The sequence below is a fragment of the Panthera pardus genome, unplaced genomic scaffold (genome assembly GCF_024362965.1).
Source record: "Panthera pardus isolate Hobbes unplaced genomic scaffold, ASM2436296v1 HiC_scaffold_12, whole genome shotgun sequence".
NCBI classification, from domain to species: domain Eukaryota; kingdom Metazoa; phylum Chordata; class Mammalia; order Carnivora; family Felidae; genus Panthera; species Panthera pardus.
Window position 1 is genome coordinate 16,374,250 of NW_026526677.1, and position 20,978 is coordinate 16,395,227.

The 20,978-nt window shown below is 41.8% G+C and overlaps 1 protein-coding gene and 1 long non-coding RNA gene across 5 annotated transcripts in view; one reads left to right on the forward strand and one right to left on the reverse strand.

Annotated features, from left to right (window-relative positions):
* CSTPP1 (centriolar satellite-associated tubulin polyglutamylase complex regulator 1) overlaps positions 1–20,978 on the reverse strand; it is a 202,791-nt gene that overhangs the window by 51,177 nt on the left and 130,636 nt on the right. The gene's annotated exons all lie outside the window — the stretch shown is intronic.
* On the forward strand, positions 791–20,012 carry LOC109245115 (uncharacterized). Its single transcript, XR_002070787.2, has 3 exons — positions 791–1,261; positions 5,450–5,521; positions 19,578–20,012. It is a non-coding gene; the product is annotated as an uncharacterized LOC109245115 (long non-coding RNA).

The following is a 20,978-nucleotide window of genomic DNA, read 5'->3' on the forward strand; positions in this document are numbered from 1 at the left end:
AAAGAAAGCGATAGAGGCAATGACATGTGTAACACAGCGTGGTGTGATAAGGAATGACTGAGGGTGGGACGTTAGATGGGGTGGTCACAGATAACCTCTTTTAGAAGCTGGCACTTGAGCTGAGACCTAACCCAGAGGAGAAGGAGTCAGGCATGCAATCCAGCAAAGGCAGACCAGGAGGTGGGACCCGGCAGCAAGAATGTTCTGCTTGCCACTTCCCTATTCTGCACACAAATGCAGTTTCTCTGTCACTGGCATGTTACAATCTGCTGAAGAAATTGCTCTCTGAGGCCTGGGAAAGGAGTAATAAATATTGAACGGAACAGGATTCCAAGGTGCACCGACTGCTAGAGAAACATACCGGCACTGGGGGAAGGTGCGAGAATACGCAGGTATTTTGATCCCAGGGTCGAGATAAGGTGAGGGCTGCAGAAACCGCTCCCCCACCCCCGTAATGCCGCGTCTCACTACCATGGCTAATTGGCAGAGCAGTCCTGGTGAACGAGTGCAGGATGGCCAAATCACAGCGCTGTTTCACACAACGTCATTCCAAGTCACCAAGTGACAGGATTTAGCACTCTGTGTCTGGCAGCAACCAGCAGCGAAGCAGAGAGAATTCCACTGGATTATCCAAAGCATCTGACCCGCAAATGAGGAGTGAGGAGGACATTTCTTAAAAACAACTCCTGAGTGGTACAGTGAGCCAATTCGACATTGAACAGAGACACACAAATATCCAGCCGCCTCTGAGGCAAAAGGTCAATTTCTCGTGCTTGGCCCTGTTCTTCAGGATCCAAGTTCTTGATCTATGCTCAGGTCCTCGTTTTCCTAGCCAAAAGGGGAGACGTGAAGTAGACATGGGCCAGATGGGCAGCGCAAGGCCCAGACTCCGTCTCTGACTCCAGAGGGGCATTACAGCTGAAGTGGAGAGCAGGGTCAGTGGGAGAGGAAGAAGGTGCCGTCAGAAACGCAGGCCATGTCTCCTAGAGATAAAGTTTCGATGGGTTGGTTTTTCAGTTGAAGAAGCTGGTATTTGCAGCCGGATCTCGATCTCTGGCAAGCCCACCACAGATCCCTGGTTAGTGACGAGGGGACAGAATGAAGGAAAGAAGCAAATTTCCATTTAACAAGAAGTGGATAGTCCTGAACCGCCCTGCCTTATGGACTTCTGAACTTTTTCTTTCTAATTCTCTTAACCAAGTCCTGAGATCCCCCACGCCTCATCTTTCTCTCCTCCAAGCGCTTCTCACACAGCTGTTAGGTAAGATTTACTAGATGGAATGTGTTTGCAAAATCTGTTTTGTTCATTGGAACATGTTTATCTAGAAAGAAAGAAAAAAACCTGTCCCTTCTCACTATTTACTTTTTGGTGACTGCCTTCTGGGATTTGGAACTGGATAAACAGATGGACTTCGTGGATGGATTCAGGCGGAACGCCAGGGTGTGTATATAGATCTTGGTCTCAGTGTATATATGGCAAATAGGCCTCACCACACAGCTGTGCTGGTTTTGGAGGGAAGTGAGGGGACAGCATTTTCTGGATGAGAGGTCTCCCATTGCTCCAAGGTGTACCTCCGTGGGGAAACTTGGGGCTACGGGATGCCAGATGGTTTCTAGAGTTCTAACCCCAGATATACGACCCCAATTTCATTTTCTGGCCTCTGGCTGTGGTAATTAAGAGGTTTGCCAGATTCAAAGCTATTGCTTATGATTTGTCCTGGATTTGTATGATACATATACGTATATATATATATACAGGCACCCTTAATGTGCTGAGTGTCGCACTGTCTATGGTGATTAGTGAGCTTCGAGCACCTTTGCAATATGCTGGCTGCCTCTGTGTAAAGGCATGCCCACAAGGGGTGTGGTTGTGTTGTGTGTGTGTGCGTCTGCCCACAGAAGTTGTGGAAGGCCTGAAGTACAATATATTCCAGGCCACAGATAAAGTGTAACTGCCAGAGGGAGCAGGGGACAGAGGTCACTCACATGATGGCATGCTGCTGTGGAAAGCGGGTTGGGAGGGGCGGTAGAGAAGCAGGTTCCCTCCTAATGTTTTGACCTACTCCAACATAAATCTTTCCTGCAGAGAGTGGTAGTGGAGGAAGTCAGTTTCTCCTAATTCCATAAATTTCAATTCTAAGATTTGAAGAAATTTCGTTATGTTGTAGGGGAATCTTCTGAGGGCCAGAAAAAAAAAATCTTCCTTTGCTTCACAGAATAGGGTTCAGGTGGATGTTTTCTTCTTTCCTGGCAAAATTCCTTTAAACAGCCATGAAAAAACAAAAAACAAAACAAACAAACAAAAAAAGAGGACAGTACTGCCCAGAGAACTGGTACCAAACAGAGCCAACAGAAACAAAACCAAAACCAAAACCAAACAAAATCCCCCAAACCCCAAACCAACCAACCAACAACAACAACAACAACAGCAAGAACAAAAAACCTCCCTGAGATACAGGGGACCATGTTCATTAGGTTCAGGCAGCTCAAAGACTAGAACATTCAATAAGTAGGCTCTAACAGACGAAGGTGCTGTAGGTAATGGGACCTCAAAAAGACAGAACAAAAGATCCTGTTTCTAACAAAGGTTCCGCAGACCTTTATACTACAGTGAGCACTGGGCATGAGGGATGCTGCCCAGGAAATGAAAGGACTCAATCGTTCCTCTTCAGTGAGCGGAGCCCAGAAGGAGTGTTCCAGGGCGCTCTCACAAACACTCTTTAATAATACCATCCAGAGCCTTTGATTCAAGGAACATGCTGAAGAATAAACAGCCTATTAATCTGAGTTTTCTGGTGTGCCTGGGTATACAAAGCAGCAATGAACTAACCCCTTGGCTCTCGCAAACATCCCAACTGCACACCAGCCGCGGCTCCACTGCACCGCTCAGCTCTTCCTCTCCACCACTGCATGCAATTTGTCCCTGGAAAGGCTTCAGGGTTTGGGGGCCCTGATGATTTCAACGAAGGATGCCCAGGCCGAGCCCAGGGGGCAAAGAACTGGAAACAGCGCACCCTTGTTTGGCCACAGCAGCATACCCATGTGACTTCAGGCTCAAATGAGAACTGTGTGGTAGTGTGACTGGGTGAGGAGACAAAGTCATCAGTCTGCCTCTTTCTGAGCCAAGTTGACAGCCACAGGCCTGGGAAAGGAAGGCCCAGTTTCAATTGCTTCCCAGTCTTGGTTACCTTGGTGGCAGGAAGGGCTCCTGCATGGGTGGGCTTTGGGTGCCATTCTGTGGAAACATTCCTGGGCGTTTTGCCTAAGTGAAAATTACCAAGTAAGGTCCCTAAGTTTTCAAGGAGGAAAGGAGAAGAAAGATGAGTGACTGTTCCACTCTCAGATGCTTTCACTATGAGTTAGTTCTTTAAATAAACAATCAGGTGTAACTTCTGTGGTAACGACCATTGGGTGAAGCATCAGGTTCTCCTTCTGGCCCCAATGAAATCACAGATAAGGAGCTGACAGTATGAACTTTAAGTAATAAGTTTCAAGTGTTGAAACTGTGTGATCGAGGCTAGGATCGTAGGTTCAAATCAGCCATGGGAGCCAGGCAGTTTCTTTGTGTTGCAGTCACTGACCAAGCACGAGGTGTGTGCTTAACCATAAAAGGAACTGTCTTGACGAGGTGGACAATCAGTATCACTGCTACCAAACACACACAAAATCTCAGAGCACATATCCCACTGACCCCAAATTTATAGACCAAAAAAACCCACAACAACAACCACAAACCTCATCTAGTGGCAGTTTCCTTTCTGAAAATAATTTCAAAAATTTAATAGTAAAGTCCTCCGATTCTACTTTCAGAGAACTACTTTGTGTTTGGTCTCTTGAACTGCAGAAGAAAGGGCACGCATCTTACAAAAGCAAAGGAACAGCACAAAGGCTCACATACTTGGCATGAGTGAGTCTGGGATGCCATAGAATGTGGCGATTAAGAGTACAGGCCTTGCAGTCAGTCAGACGGAGGCCTGTTACTTGCTACCTGTGTGATCCTAGACATGTTACATAAAATCAAGGAGCTTCAACTTCCTCACCTGTGAAGTGGATTCACCCTCACGGGATTAGTGAGAGGATTATACAACAGTATCGGAAATGTTTAGTGCACCTGGGAAAAGTAAGTGTCCAAGAGATGATAGCTGTACTTACTACCCTTCGAATCTTCCAAAAACAGGCACGGGACTCAAGTGTGGCTCTGTGGGGGGACCTGATGGGCGGTTGGCACATGAGCTACACAAAATGGGAGCTTTTTCATCTCTTTTTCAGGCAGGGCTTAGAAGATCCCAGATCTTTCCTCAGTGCACTGGCAACAAGAGTTTGAGTTCCACGGGATTACTGAGGAAAGGCAATGAAAGAGCAAATCCTAGTACTCTGGGGACCTGAGTTTTGACTTGGGAGCTGCATGCAGATTGACCTGGAGTTTTCCCACTCCCACCCGAGTCTGGCTTAGCAGATATAGCCTTCTTCCTCTAGGCTCCCACCTGTTGAGACAAACAGATGTGATGTGAACACAAGAGAGGCCTTGCAAACACAGATCTGGTATCAGACGGTCCTTCTCTGTAGCATTCCTGGGGTTGGAAAATGACAAACATTCCAACAGGCTGAATCTAACCCTTCTTGCCCTGTAACTGGGGCCTTAGGAAACCCGTTCTTGTGATTAGAGCCATCAGTACCTCCCTCCAAGGCTGTGAGTTGGACTTCATTAATATTGATGAGCTGCAGCTCGTTAACCTCATTTGATGTTTATTTACAACCATTCTTCTCATATGCTAATGGATGACACTGGGCTCTTCAGATAGAAAGGAGAGAACTGGACCCTCTCTGCCAGCATCTCCTTGGCAAACTCCTGTCCCTTGAAACAGAAGTTTGCACAGAGGGAATGATGCCAAATGGAGGGAATGCAGCAGAGGGGACAAAATGATGTGAAAAGAATGTCTGCAATGTGATGGGGGAGAGAGAAGCCCAGCTGCTGGGGCCACGGTGTGACTGAGGTTTGGTTACACCCACCCAGGGGGTAACAAAGAGAAGCTGAAGGGCGGGGCTCTGCGGAACTATGAAAGGAGCAATATGTTCCATTTTAGAATTGGGGTGGGGGGGTGGAGACGAGTGGGCCCCATGGGTGTCAGGGGACTTGAAGGCCTCTCTCCAACTCATTTAATTTTCTTCTATGATCTTAAGAAATCAATAAACAGGGGGTTGGGGTAGATTTCTGTAAGGCGGTTAAATGCCACAGCAACTAATGCTTAGCAATGCTTGGCTTGGACAAAGAGTAAAGCTCATTGTCCAGAGCGTCACTGGGAAATGGGTAAGCAGGGAGGAATAGTCACTGTTTCTCTTTCCCCTAAGTCATGGTTATGTCTATCAAAGAATAGGATGATTAAGCAAAGAAGAGTCAGAGGCTGCGGGAAAATATTTTTCTTAAACTATGGCCATTCTATCATTTCAGGGCTGCTGAGCTTAATGGAAAATTTCACAGTACACAGCAAGTCAATTTTGGGTTGTCCCACCCATTCAAAAGGTATGAAAGGACTATATGACATGTGAGGGGCTGGAGGCAAACATATTTTGGATATATAAATGCTTATTAATATCAGCAGCAACATCAAACTTAAAATTTCTTAAATATGTAAATGCCAATTCCCATTGCATTTCTTATCTTCACCGCTTGCTTTGCACTTTACATTACTATTTAGATAATTCTTCCCTTCCTGCCTGTGGGGTCCACACCCTCTCCTTTCTCCCAGTCTGGCTTTTTCAATGAAGTACTTTGAAGATCATTCCTACCCTTGATGTGCCTTTCTAAAGAAGCAGGAGAAAAAAAGGAATCTCTTACCCTGAAGATTTAACCACATTTCTTTAAGTACAAAGTATTGGTTCTAACAGGTAGATTTTATGTTTGAGTTGTTTGTCTGAGATCATTACCCCTTAGGGTATAAATTTCAGCTCTTTCAAGTTCTCTATGAACTCAGTTGCTGTTGGACTGAAGGAATCAATAGCAATCTGTATTCAACCTGACAATCTGCAGCTCACCTATGTTTAGGAACAAACATGTCTGGAAGGGTAATTAATGGCAGCAGTGTTTCTCAACCTTTTTTTTCCCCTCCATTTCCCCCCTCTCCCCTGCCCCACCAGCCTTCATAGATATTTTTTCCCAACTGTCCACCCCTCATGAGATTTCCTCTCAAAGAACCCCTTGGGGGCAATATTGCTCCCACTGAGAATGCATGTTCTAGAGACTTTTAAAAGTACATCATCTAATAAAAAAATAAATAAATAAAAATAAAGTAAAATAAATAAAATAAAAGTACATCATCTAGGGGCACCTAGGTGGCTCAGTTCATTAAGTGTCCAACTTTGGCTCAGGTCATGATCTCACCACTCAAGAGTTTGAGCCCTGCGTCCAGCTCTGTGCTGACAGTTCGGAGCCTAGAGCCTGCTTCAGATTCTGTCTCCCTCTCTCTCTGCCCCTCCCCCACTCACACTCTGTCTCTCTCAAAAATAAATAAACATTAAAAATAAATAAAAGTACATCATCTGATTTCATGTGTTCTGGGATTGAACCTAACATTCTCCCAAAGTGAACCATCAAACACAATTACACCTCTGTTCTGATTTTAAAAAAAGAAAATGAGAAAAAAGGACATTTTTGTGTCTATCTAAGTGATAGTTCTTCCAAAGAAGAGATCAAAATCCTTTTTTTCACACTGGACCTGATCTATCCACAGAATAAAGGGCTTCCTTTTTGGCAGTGGATTGGCTTTTTACAATAGTTCTATTTGAGTGTGGGAAGAGGTAATAGATTGCCAGGTCCCTTAGGGACCCCCAAAAAGTTCACTCTCCTAAAAGTCAACAATACATTCCCTTGTAAGAGTAGAATTAAGTTCATTATCTCATTAAATTTCTCCTAAACTCCAGAGGAAGATAGTGATTGGTATTGCTATTCCCCTTTTACAAGCAGAGAGCTGAGGACATGAGCGGTTCAGTAGCTTAATTTAGGTCACAGGGACTGAAGTTTCTTCATATAGATATCTTAGCTGTCACACAAGGTCACTCTGAGGATTTCTAGACCCCATGTCTTTTGGTTCCTGCTTTAATCTAGGATCTTCGTACCCTGCTGGAGAAATGTTTATAAAGGTTGTTCTCCCTCTGCCTGCCACTGTCTCCATCTGACAGCGGAAAAGCAAAAGAAGGCGCAAACAGAGAAGAACTGACTAAGCAGGAGAAATGAAGTGACCTCAGGCTATTGTCCTAAAGGTTACTGTTTTCACAAGTAAATGGCTTAGGCAGCATAGGACACCATATTGGGGAGTACACAAGGTTTTTCTTTTCTAAGATGAATACCACCATCTTTGCAGGGCTCAAATGAGATGTATTAAACCATGATGCACTCCTCAGAAGATACAAAGACCCAAATCCAGACCTCCCACAAATAGGTCTTCAAGTAACATGAGAAATTCATATTTTATTTAGCAATCATGGAAAGTGACCACATCTTAGAACTATCTATACTTGAAACTCACACTAAGCGAGTGGGAATTAGCGTCTGGCAAACCAAATAAAAAATATTACCTACAGGGCTCTTCTCTGTAAACTGGCTTCGGGCTCATTTAATTTTCCCAATTAAGCTAGTGTTAAAATTCCCACAGAACAAAATAAACTTATTTGTTCTAAACAGTAAGAGACTTCAAGAGATAACTTGTCTATCTCATGCCTTCAAGTAGATCTGTATGTAATCTATTCCTCATAACCAGACTCCATTCTTCTAAAAATGAAACAAAGAACTCCAAAGAAGACTATTCTGCAATATTGCTTAGGAACCCAGTATGACATTAAATAACATCATCTCTAATAAATTTTCCTCATGTGTGACCTCAGTCCTTCACACTGCAATAGAAGTTAGTTTCCTTTTTTTGTTTGAAGAGATGGAGAGGAGCTCATTAAGGGTTAAAGGCTTTAACTTTAATTCAGAATGTTCAGAGCCAAAAAATACACCCTAGATCAACACAAACACATTAAAGCAAAGATCAAAGTATATATGTTTAGCTCAACTAGCTTCTGATACAGAAATGTTATGCTAGTCCTTCTTTTGCTGTAAACCGGGAACAAAACTGAGAACAAATTTATTTGAGAGAGGGCAAAAACAAACAAACAAACAAACAAACAAACAAACAAACAAACGAAAAACAAAGAAGACTTCACAGTTTGTCTCAAAGAAAATGCAACTATAACTATCCTGGACTAAAACAGAAACTAGGTATGGAAATCTAAAAATTGACTTTGTGTTACAGAAGAGGCAGTTAAATGAAAAACCATTTCCTGGGGCACCTGGGTGGCTCAATTGGTTAAGCATCAGACTCTTGATTTCGGCTCCTGTCATGATCTCAAGGTCATGGGTTTGCGCTGTCAGCATGGAGCCTGTTTGGGATTCTCTCCCTCTCCTCTCTCTCTGCCCCTCCCCTGCTCTTGTGTTCTCTCTCAAAATAAATAAACTTAGGGGCGCCTGAGTGGCTCAGTCAGTTAAGTGTCCGACTTCGGCTCAGGTCATGATCTCACGGTTCATGAGTTCAAGCCCCACACTGGGCCATCAGGCTCTGTGCTGACAGTTCGGAGATTGGAGCCTGCTTCAGATTCTGTGTCTCCCTCTCTTTCTGCCCCTCCCCTGCTCATGCCATGTCTCTCTCAAAAATAAATAAACATTAAAAATAAAAAAAGATAACATTCCTTAAGAAAAAAAAGAAAGAAAAACCATTTCCTACTGGATGCCATAAAACAGGAACAAATAGGGGGTGGGGCAAATCATTTAAAGTCTTGGACATCATAGCAAGGGAATTACACTGAAAATACTCCAACTTGGACTAGGTGAGGCAAGAAAGCGAGCCCCACCGAAACCACTGAGCCTACAGTTTACAGCAGCTGTCAGTGAATTGGAATGGGCAGTGAGGAGACATGAGCATCGCCATGGTCCAATCTTGATTTGTTAATGTCAGCATTTGTCTATCTTGTTCTACCAACAGAACTAGTTAAAGAAAAAATCCTAGATTCAGGAAAAGACTAATCTTTTTCATTGGCAGGTGACCAAAGAAAACACATTCTCCAACGAGCAGTATAAAGCAATGAAAACAAGACTGTACTTATCAAACATTTTTATCTGAAGTGCTCAAAACATTTGCCAATATTATACCCAGTTCCCACTTCCCTTTCACCACTTTCCCCACAGCTGTGGGAGGAAAAACAAGCTTTTTGTAGGAAGGATGTCTCCTCTGCACATTGATGTAAGTCTGAATACAACTTTAGGAAAAGAACCTCCCAAAGAGGGTGTGGGTGGGGATTCTCCAGGGTGCCAGGTCCTCTAAGCACCCTGGTAAAAGCTTTGCCCCAGCACTTCAAAGGCAGTGTGGTAAAGTTCGTCTTGGCAGCTCTAGATGCTGCCAAGGAGAGCAATTCTTCATTTGGGCCAGGGACCAAAAGGGAGGATTCAGAAGGAAGAATAAGAAGGTATTTTCCCATCCAGATAGAAGTAAGGAAACAGACCCACTGACTCACTAATCCTTTTTTCCGGAGGTGGTCTTATTATCCTGGTTTTATGCTTAATGAACAGGAGTGTGGAAAGCTGGTGAGGATAATGTGCTGAAAGTTACAAAGTAGATTTGTGACAAGGAGTGGTAGAGAATCCAGCAGTCAACTGAGAACAGTGATAGATGTAGGTTATCAGAAGAGCCCCTGGAGGTTTGAGAACTAAAAGCTAGAATACTTCTTTTTTCTTATAATGGAGAACAGGAATGAGTAGGAAGACCTATCAGACTAATACACATAGTACAGTAGTCCAACCTCAGGGGAACAGACAGAAAAAACAATTTTGCAATGCAAGGTTTAAGTAAGCCACAGGTAGTACTATTTGTTTCATAATTTTGCACAAAACACATCATTAGGTGCTATCATACTATATAACTGATGGGTCAGACATGCTATCAGTCAGTGATGGTGGTGATTATGTTACAGATAGTTGGCCTTAAAAGTTTGAGAAATACAGTTAAAATAAACAAAAAATCATCTCTTTTGTCTGTATTTCAAGTGGTGGGTCTTTCCTGGGCATAGATATCTGAAGGCCTACTCCAGACAAGATAAAGGGACTTTTTCCCCAGAGTGTTATGCTGGGCACTGAAGAAGTTCCTTCTTTACTGGGACATCTAGAAGAAGCCAAAAGGGCCTCAGTCAAGTATTAAATCTTGTGGATAAGATGATTTAAAATTTCAAATTTATGATGGCTTTAAGGAGATAAAAGACACCAGAAACTCTTAATTTTTCTTTAACTTGGGAATGATTTTATTTTTTTTATTTTTATTTTTTTTGTTTTTTTTTTCCAATATATGAAATTTATTGTCAAATTGGTTTCCATACAACACCCAGTGCTCATTTGGGAACGATTTTAATAGTAGTCTCCTTATTTCTTTTCTGCTGGGTCTTGATATTGCAGAAAAAGCTTAGAATGATATAATTGAGATGGGATTTTCAAAAAGATGCTTATTAATTTTATGAGAAAATCAGATTGAATATTGACTAATCAGTAACCATTTTGAATGAATAGACTTTATAATAAACACATAGGTCATGTGAAAAGTAATTAGGATAAAAGGAATCTCTATGATTCCATGAAACCAAAGTTTATAAACTGCTTGAGATAAATCTAGTAAATCTGAATGTGACCTTGGCTTGTCATGTCAAGGCACCCAATTAATGTTTGCTTCCCTTCACCCAGACTCATGCCTCTAGGCAAGAAGGCAATTAAACTTCCATTAAAAATCAATTATCAGTCCAATTTTATGGGGTACCTAGAATAGGCAAATTCATTGAAACAGAAAGTACAATAGAAGTTACCAGGGGCTAGGGGTAGGGGAGGGAGAAATGGGGACTTGTTTAATAGGTACAGTTTCAGTATGGGATGATGAAAAAGTTCTGCAAACAGACAGCGGTGATGGTCGCACCATACTATAAATGTACTTAATGTCACTAAATTATACATTTATCAGTGATTAAAAAGATCAATTTATGATGTATATTTGACCACGATTTTTAAAAGAGATCTTTTTTTTAAAGTTTATTTTTTGAGAGAGAGCACAAGTGCATGCACGTGCTTGTGGGTGGGAGAGGGGCAGAAAAAGGGAAAGAAAGAATCCCAAGCAGGCTCCATGCTGTGAGCACAGAGCCCCATGTGGGACTCCGTCTCATGAACTGTTGAGATCACGACCTGAGCCGAAATCCAGAGTTGGATGCTTAACCAGCTGAGCTACCCAGGTGCCCCTAGATCTGTATTGTTTTAAAAAATATCCAGATAAAGGGCTTGTCAATCATTCCTTTATAATAATGTAATCTATGCAGTTTCCCAAATTTATCTGTTCATCAGAATCACTTGAGGTGCTTATTAATTTATATATATATATATATATATATATATATATATATATATATATTTATTTATTTGAGAGAGAGGGAGAGAGCGAGGGAGAGAATCTTAAGCAGGCTCCAGGCTCAGCATGGAGCCTGATGTGGGGCTTGATCTCATGACTGTGGGATCATGACCTGAACTGAAATCAAGAGTCAGAGGTTTAGCTGACTGAGTCACCCAGGCACCCTGAGGTGCTTATTAAAGTTACAGGTTCTCTGGCCATACCCCAGACTGGCTATTTGGGAATTATTGGGTCCTAGGGTAGGCTCATGAAAACATGGTTGGATACTGTCTGTACTGGGGGGACCGTGGTGCCAATTCAAGAAGCTTACTAACTCTTAGACTTCTTCCCCTGTCCTGTGTTATCTTTTGTTTTTGCTTTTTTCAATTTTTTTATTGTGGTAAAATACACATAACAAAAAATTTACCATCTTAACCACTTAAAAACAATTTTTTTAATGTTTATTTTTGAGAGAGAGAGAGAGAGAGACAGAATCCGAGTGGGGGAGGCACAAAGAGAGTGGGAGACACAGAATCCAAAGCAGGCTCCAGGCTTTGAGCTGTCAGCCCAATGCAGGGCTCGAACTCATGAACCGTGAGATCATGACCTGAGCCGAAGTTGGATGCTTAACTGACTGAGCCACCCAGGCACCCCAGCCATCTTAACCATTTTTAAGTATATAGTTCAGTAGTATTAAGTACATTCATATTGTCATGCAACCATCACCACCACCCATCTCCAGATGGATTATCTTGCAAAACTGAAACTCTACACCCATTAAACACTAACTCCCATTCCCACCCTGGCCCTGGCAACCACCATTCTACTTTCTGTCTTTATGATTATGGATACTCTGAGTAACTCATATAAGTGGAATCATATAATATCTGCCTTTTCGCTACTGGCTTCTTTCACTCAGCAGTGATATCCACAGGGTTCATCCATGTTGTAGCATATGTCAGAATTGCCTTCATTTTTAAGGCTGAATAAAACTCCATTGTATATGTGTACCACGGTTTCCTTATCCACTGATCCGCTGATAGACACTTGGGTTGCTTGCACATTTTAGCTATTGTGAATAATGTTGCCACGAACATGGGTGTGCAGCTATCTCTTTGAGACTCTGCTTTTAGTTCTTTTGAGTATATACCTAGAGATGGAATCACTGACTTAGTACATGGTAATTCTACTTTTAATTTTCTGAGGAACCACCATACGCCTTCCCATAGTATCCATGCCCATTTTACAATCCCACCAACAGTGCACGGGATTCCTGTTTATCCACATCTTTGCCAATGCTTGTTACTTTCTCTTGTTGTTTTTAATACGAGCCATCCTAGTATGTGTGTGAGGTGGTATCTCATTGTAGTTTGGGTTTGCACTTCCCTAATGATTAGTGATGTTGAGCATCTTTCATTGCATCCTTTCATTTCATTCATGGCTGACTATGATTTATATATTTTCTTAGGAGAAATGTCTGTTCAAGTTCTTTGATCATTTTTTAAAATATAACTTATTGTCAAATTGGTTTACGTACAATACCCAGTGCTCATCCCAACAAGTGCCCTCCTCAATGCCCGTCACCCATCTTCCCCTCTCCCCCACCTCTCCCATCCACCCTCAGTTTGTTCTCTGTATTTAAGAGTCTCTTATGGTTTGCCTCCCTCCCTCTCTGTAACCCCCTTCCCCTCCCCCATGGTCTTCTATTAAGTTTCTCAAGATCCACATATGAGTGAAAACATATGATATCTGTCCTTCTCTGACTGACTTATTTCACTCAGCATAATACCTTCCAGTTCCATCCACGTTGCTGCAAATGGCATGGTTTCATTCTTTCTCATTGCCAAATAGTATTCCATTGTATATATAAACCACATCTTCTTTATCCATTCATCAGTTAATGGACATTTAGGGTCTTTCGATAATTTGGCTATTGTTGAAAGTGCTGCTATAAACATTGGGGTACACGTGCCCCTATGCATCGGCACTCCTGTATTCCTTGGGTAAATTCCTAGCAGTGCTATTGGTGGGTCATAGGGTTGTTCTATTTTTAACTCTTTGAGGAACCTCCATACTGTTTTCCAGAGCGGCTGTACTAGTTTGCATCCCCACCAGTAGTACAAGAGGATTCCTGTTTCTCCACATCCTTGCCAGCATCTATAGTTTCCTGATTTGTACATTTTGGCCACTCTGACTGGTGTGAGGTGGCATCTCAGTGTGGCTTTGATTTGTGTTTCCCTGATGATGAGTGACGCTGAGCATCGTTCCATGTGTCTGTTACTTTGCCCATTTTTTAATCAGGTTGTTTGCTTTTTTGTGTGGTTGATGTCCTTGTATTTTAATAGTTGTCAGATTTAATCTACCTAGAGAAGGATCTGGTTTGAGCCTCCAATATAGAAGGCATTTTTGAGACATCACATGTTATTGTTCAATTAAAGTTAAATAGTGCAATCCTATCAAAATAACACTAGCATTCTTCACAGAGCTATAACAAACACTCCCAAAATTTGTATGGAACCAGAAAAGACCCCGAATTGCCAAAGCAATCCTGAAAAAGAAAATCAAAGCTGGAGGCATCACAATCCCAGACTTCAAGCTGTATTTCAAAGCTGTAATCATCAAGACAGTATGGTACTGGCACAAGAACAGACACACAGATCAATGGAACAGAATAGAGAACCCAGAAAGAGACCCGTTAGTATGGCCGACTAATCTTTGACAAAGCCGGAAAGAATATCCAATGGAAGAAAGAGAGTCTCTTCAGCAAATGGTATCAGGAAAACTGGACAGCGACATGCAGAAGAATGAACCTGGACCACTTTCTTACACCATACACAAAAATAAACTCAAAATGGATGAAAGACCTAAATGTAAGACAGGAAGCCAACAAAATCCTAGAGGGGAAAATAGGCAATAACCTCCCTGACCTCAGCCACAGCAACTTTTTTTTTTTTTTTTTTCAACGTTTTTTTAATTTATTTTTGGGACAGAGAGAGACATAGCATGAACGGGGGAGGGTCAGAGAGAGAGGGAGACACAGAATCGGAAGCAGGCTCCAGGCCCTGAGCCATCAGCCCAGAGCCCGACGCGGGGCTCGAACTCACGGACCGCGAGATCGTGACCTGGCTGAAGTCGGACGCTTAACCGACTGCGCCACCCAGGCGCCCCTCAGCCACAGCAACTTCTTACCTGACATGTCTCCAGAGGCAAGGGAAACAAAAGCAAAAATGAACTACTGGAATATCATCAAGACAAAAAGCTTCTGCACAGCAAAGGAAACAATCAGCAAAACTAAAAGGCAACCGATGGAATAGAAGATATTTGCAAATGACATATCAAATAAAGGGTTAGTATCCAAAATCTATAAAGAACATATCAAACTCAACACCCAAGAAACAAAGAATCCAGTGAAGAAATGGGCAAAAGACATGAATAGACCCTCTTCCAAAGAAGACATCCAGATGGCTGACAGACACATGAAAAGATGCTCAACATCACTCATCATCAGGGAAATACAAATCAAAACCACAGTGAGATACCACCTCACACCTGTCAGAATGGCACACATTAACAACTCAGGCAGCAACAGGTGTTGGTGAGGATGCGGAGAAAGAGGATCTCTTTTGCACTGCTGGTGGGAATGCAAACTGGTGCAGCCACTCTGGAAAACAGTATGGAGGTTCCTCAAAAAATGAAAAATAGAACTACCCTACAACCCAGCAATTGCACTACTAGGTATTTATCCAGAGAATACAGGTGTGCTGTTTCAAGGGGGCACATGCACCCCAATGTTTATAGCAGCACTATCAACAATAGCCAAAGTATGGAAAAAGCCCAAATGTCCATCTATGGATGAATGGATACAGAAGATGTGATATATATATTCAATGGAATATTACTTGGTGACAAAGAAGAATGAAACCTTGCCATTTGCAACAATGTGGATGGAACTCGAGTGTTTACACTAAGCACAATAAGTCAGTCAGAGAAAGACAAATATCATATGATTTCACTCATATGTGGAATTTAAGACACAAAACAGATGAAAATAAGGGAAGGGAAGCAAAAATAATATAAAAACAGAGAGGAAGACAAACCATAAGAGCCTCCTAAATACAGAAAACAAACTGAGGGTTGCTGGTGGGGTGTTGGGTGAGGGGAAGGGGTGAAGGGGTGAGGGGCATTAAGGAAGACACTAGTTGGGATGAACACTGGGTGTTATATGTAAGTGAAGAATCACTAAACTCTATTCCTGAGGGAGAAAAAAAAGTTAAATAGTTAGTAAGAGTCCTCCCTGTGTCAGGCATTGGGCTATTCACCAGGATTACAAAATTCAATAAGGCATGGTCTCTGTGCCCAAAGAACTTCAAGTCTAATGGAGAAGACAAACAACTGATTTCAAAACATGTTGATAATGTACTGGCAGAGAGCTTAGAACATAAAGGACAAGGGTTAGCCCACTTGGTAGGGGCAGGTAGAGGACTGCTGAGGGAAGGTGTTCTAGAGAAGGTGCTACCAGTAATGAATACTGAAGTCGGGTTTTTTCTGGGTGAAAAGATGGGGTGGTAGTGCTACTGGCAGGGCCTAAACAAAGGCATCCTGATGGGAAACAACATGTGAGATGAGGGGAACTACTGTAATTGAGTTCAGTAAAACTGAAGAGATTTCAAGGCAAGGGGTTGCTGGAAATGAGGCTGAAGAGGGAGGCAGAGATCAGGTCGCAGAAAGCTTTACATGCTTCATTTTGTAGATGATGGGGGTACCTTTAAATGGTTTTAAGTAAAAGAAGAATATTGGAACAGTCAGATTTTCTTTGTATATAGGTCACTGGACTCTGAAGGGAGTAAAATGGGTAAGAGAGACTGTAAAGGTTCAAGTAAGAACTGGGGTGATGATAATGGGAATCAAAAGGAAAGGTCAGAGATTCAAGAACTATTCTGAAGGTAGGATCAGTGGGACTTTTCATTTTTTATTTTACTTTTAATTTTTTAACGTTTATTTATTTTTGAGAGAGAGAGAGAGACAGAGAGAGAGAGACAGAGACAGAGAATGAACGGGGGAGGGGCAGAGAGCGAGAGAGAGAGACACAGACTCCAAAGCAGGCTCCAGGCTCCGAGCTGTCAGCACACAGCCTGACACGGGGCTTGAATTCAGGAACTGTGAGATCATGACCTGAGCCAAAGTCAGACACTTAACCAACTGAGCCACCCAGGCACCCCTCAGTGGGCCTTTTTAGCTGACTACATGTGAAGGGAGAGAGGAAAGGAGGAGTCTAGAATGAGTCTATAGAGTCTAGAATGATAGAGCGGGGAACCCAAGAGGAGACGCAGATCCAAGGATGAGGGTGAGAAGTTCTGTTTCTGACATGTTGAAATGAAGTAACTGTCAGACATACAAGTAGAGATGTACGAGCCTGATAGGACCCTGGCTGTATGCGACTGGTGCTCCGGGGGTATTCAGGGCTAAAAATACAGACTTAGAGGTCATTTGCCTAAGGCAGTGGGAAAGTCAAGAGATAAGACTGCTCAGTAACTATGTGTAGTGAGTAAAGTAATGAGCCCAGTATAGAACACTGGGCAATGACAACATTTAGGATGAGGAACAAGAGACAATGGGAAGGATTGGTCAGAGAAGAAGGAAGAAGTAGTAGAAAGGGTATAACTTTGAAGCCACACAGAATCAGTTTTAGAATTTCTTCTCCACTACCTATTGTATGTCCTTGAACAAATTAGTCATGAGCCTCAGTTTTCCTGTCTATTATATAGGGACAATACAGTAGTAACCCCCTTATCTGCATAGGATACATTCCAGGACCCCCAGTGGATGCCAGAAACCAGGGATAGTATTGAACCCTATATATGTTTTTTCCTATACGTACATATCTATGGTAAAGTTTAATTTATAAATTAGGCATAGTATGAGATCAACAATAATTAACAAATAATAAAATAAAATAATTATGACAATAAACTGTAATAAAAATTATGTGAATGTGGTCTCTCTCAAAATATCTTCTTGTACTTTCACCCTTCTTTTTTATTTTTTAATGTGTATCTATTTTGAGAGAGAGAGAGAGAGAGAGAGAGAGAACATGCACGTGTGTGCACGAAAGTGGGGGAGGGGCAGAGACAGAGGGAGAGAGAGAATCCCAAGTAGGGTCCTGGGATCAAGACCTGAGTCAGGCTCCACGCTCAGCTTGGGATTCTCTCTCTCCCTCCCTCTGTCCCTCTCCCCCAACTCATACTCTAAATTATGTCTGTAAAGTAAAGTCAAATAAATAAATAAATAAATTAATTAATTAACAAAATAAAATAAAATAAAATTCTCATTAAAAAGATAATTAAAAAAACAAATAAAAATAAATAAGTAAAAAGTGCCTTTCACAATGCCTACCTCACTGTAGGCACTTAACAAATGTGATTTCCTTTTTTTGTTAGTCTGGCCCTTTTATGTTTCCCTGCCGGTAAGTGACAGGAAGTAGGCTATCCTTAGTTGTTAAGTAGTTTTTAGCCTTATTTTATTTTATTTTTTTTTTGAGAGAGACATGGAGCTTGATCTCACAATTGTGAGATCATGACCTGAGCCAAAATCAAGGGTCAGATGCTTAACCGACTGAGCTACCAGGGCGCCCCTGTAGATTTTAGCTTCACCAAGGGTCAAATTGGGAGACAGCCCGGTCTCTGCCAATCTACAGTTACTCTCAACTGAAGCCACAAAGATGCAAAAAAATTCAGGTTTGTAATGGTGCTCTCGATGCCCATAGAACTACTGCGCTTCTTCTGTGTTATTTCTGCTTTTCCAGGACACTAGTCCTTGGGAGCAGCTCCACAATGAAATAAGTGAGCAAATAAGAACATATTTGAAATGGGCTAGGAATTCATAGTTGTTAGAGGTGACACCAGCTTCATTTTTGGCTCACGGAATATAAGGGCGTTTTGTATATGGTAGGCGATGAAAAGGTGCTGGAATGCCCCCAAAATACTAAAATTAGAAAAGAAAAATTCTTCATGACTCAAAGATTAGTGTGGTAGAGGTTTTGTTTTTTTTTTTTGAAACTAAAACATGTATTACATCATCCTGGCAGGCCTGTTTTTAATGATCTGTAAGCTTCAATACAGCAAGTATCATTTAAGGCTTTGAAGGGAGAGGAAAAAGGGTGTTTCAAGTCCCTCAAACAATTTACTGCTCCAGTATTTCTAATAATCATGTGAGTATTTTTCCTTTCGACTGGCGAGCAAAGGAAGACGGAAACCTGTGGAAACTGGAGTTGGACAAGAAAACAAAGTTCACAGATGAAATCCTGTCTTATGTTGGCTGCTCAAACGAGACTCACCCCTTAGGGCTTTAAAAAAATTCATCCAGCACAGTCTCTTTTGTTCCCCTCAGTGGTTAAGTGTCACAGAAGCCTACTCAGGCTGATCTAAACAATCATGGGAAAGTTCCTTCAGGAAAAAGAGGCAGGGATTACTGTACTTTGTCATGGTCATTCATGCCAATGGTAGGCCATTTCCCCTCAGAGATGTATTTCTCTAATTAGAGCGATGGGCTGAAAACAAGCAATTTTTAAGTCAATCAATACAATTAAAATGTCTCCAAATAACACAATAGTTTTATTTCTGTGGTAATTACCTCCCTTCCCTTGAAAATGAAACTGTCTTCCCACTATTAGTGCATGGTTAAAACAGATGACCTTCGGGAACCTATAAACTAGTGCCTGGCATACAGCAGGCACTCAATAAACACTTGTTGAAGGGCACCTGGCTGGCTCAGTTGGAGGAGCATGCGACTCTTGATCTCGGGGTCATTGAGTTCAAGCCCCACATTAGCTGTAGAGATTACTTAAATAAATAAGTAAAACTTAAAAAAATACTTCTTGAATGGAAGAAGGAATGCATAGGGCGAAACAAACACCTTCTCTTGAAGGCCTCTGTTCTTTTTGTATTAATCCAAGGCTAATTTAGCTTCTTTAGAGTCACATCATCCTGTGCTCAAGACTCAGTTCAAGTCTCTTGCTATTTTATTGTTAAGGTCCATATTATCATGACTCTTTTTCTCGACCAATTTTTTCAATTGGGCATTTTTTAACTCACTTTTTACTTACATTTATTATTTTATATTTTCCCATTTTAGTTGTAGAATGAGCTTGTTGCTCCAGCCTGGAACACATCTAACTGGAACACAGAGGTAAGAGTTACATATGAACAACAGACTAGCTTCTCGGTCCTCTTGGCATCCTCTAAATCACCTTTCATGATACTCTTATATTACTTAGTCATTCGCTCATTTACTTATTCAACAAATATTTACTAAGTCTTAATATGTGTCAGGCACCATTCTCAATGCTAAGGATACAGCAATGAACAAAAGGGACCGAAATCCCTGCCCCTGTGATATTTACATGCGAGTGCAGGGAAGGTCAGGCAAAACAAGAAAAACATGTCATGAAAAACAAAACAGTAGAGGATTTATTCCAGATTACAAGAAACCAAAGAGACGTTACCAAGTACAATGTGTAAACCTTGATTCTATCCGGGGTCAGAAAACAAACAGCTAAATATATTTGAGAACAATCAGGGAAATTGTAACTTGCATTAGATGTTAGATGATGTTATGGAATTATTGTTCATTTTGTTAAATGTGATAATGACATAGGGATTATGCAGGAGAATAGGAGAATACCCTTATTGTTAGGAGTATGTAGGGGTAAGGTGTCAGGATTCCTGTAACTTAGTTTCAAATGATCTATCATCTATCTATCTATCTATCTATCTATCTATCTATCTATCATCTATCTACCTACCTACCTACTTACCTGCCATGCACAAATGTAACAAAATGTCAGCATTTGGTGAATCCAGGTAAAGGGCATAGAGGTGTCTTTATAACTTTCTTGTAGGTTTGAAAATTTTCAAATAAGGAGTGGTGGGAGCGGGGGAAACTTATTCCATTTCTAGTCAGAAATGTGACTCATGATTAATTAGTTTGACTCTTGTTGCTCAACATTTTTCTATAAGTGGGTTGATCCCTCATCCTGAAGTATTTCCTTTCATCATATACCTAGCAACACTTTCCCTTTTCTGTTGTGGCCAGAGGAAAGGCTAGGATATGGGATAGCCACAGAATATTCTCTCAAAATATCTCTTTGCTATGACTTTGTTAAATTAACATTAAGTGGAGCACGGGGTGCCAGAAGGTGAGTCTTGGTTCAACAGTAGCCCACAAGAGAAACTGAAATAGATACATGTATTTCTGACAGGTCCTGGAAGAAGCACAAAGCACACACTGAGGGATCACAGGGGGAGGTCAAGGCAAGGTGCAGACAGAAAGCGATAGGACCTGGGGCAACATGCCTTTATTAGGGTCTGTGGGAGGAGTGCTTTGGGGTCCCCAGGCTAAGGCCAGATTGGTCAATTCAAACCAAACAAGTGAGGCTTTAGTGAGTTCCATGGGGGTCTTGTTTAAGGGGCGCACCAGGGGAAGGCCCTGGGAGGTAGGGGAGACTGCTGATCACAAGGGTTGTTAGGGAAGTCA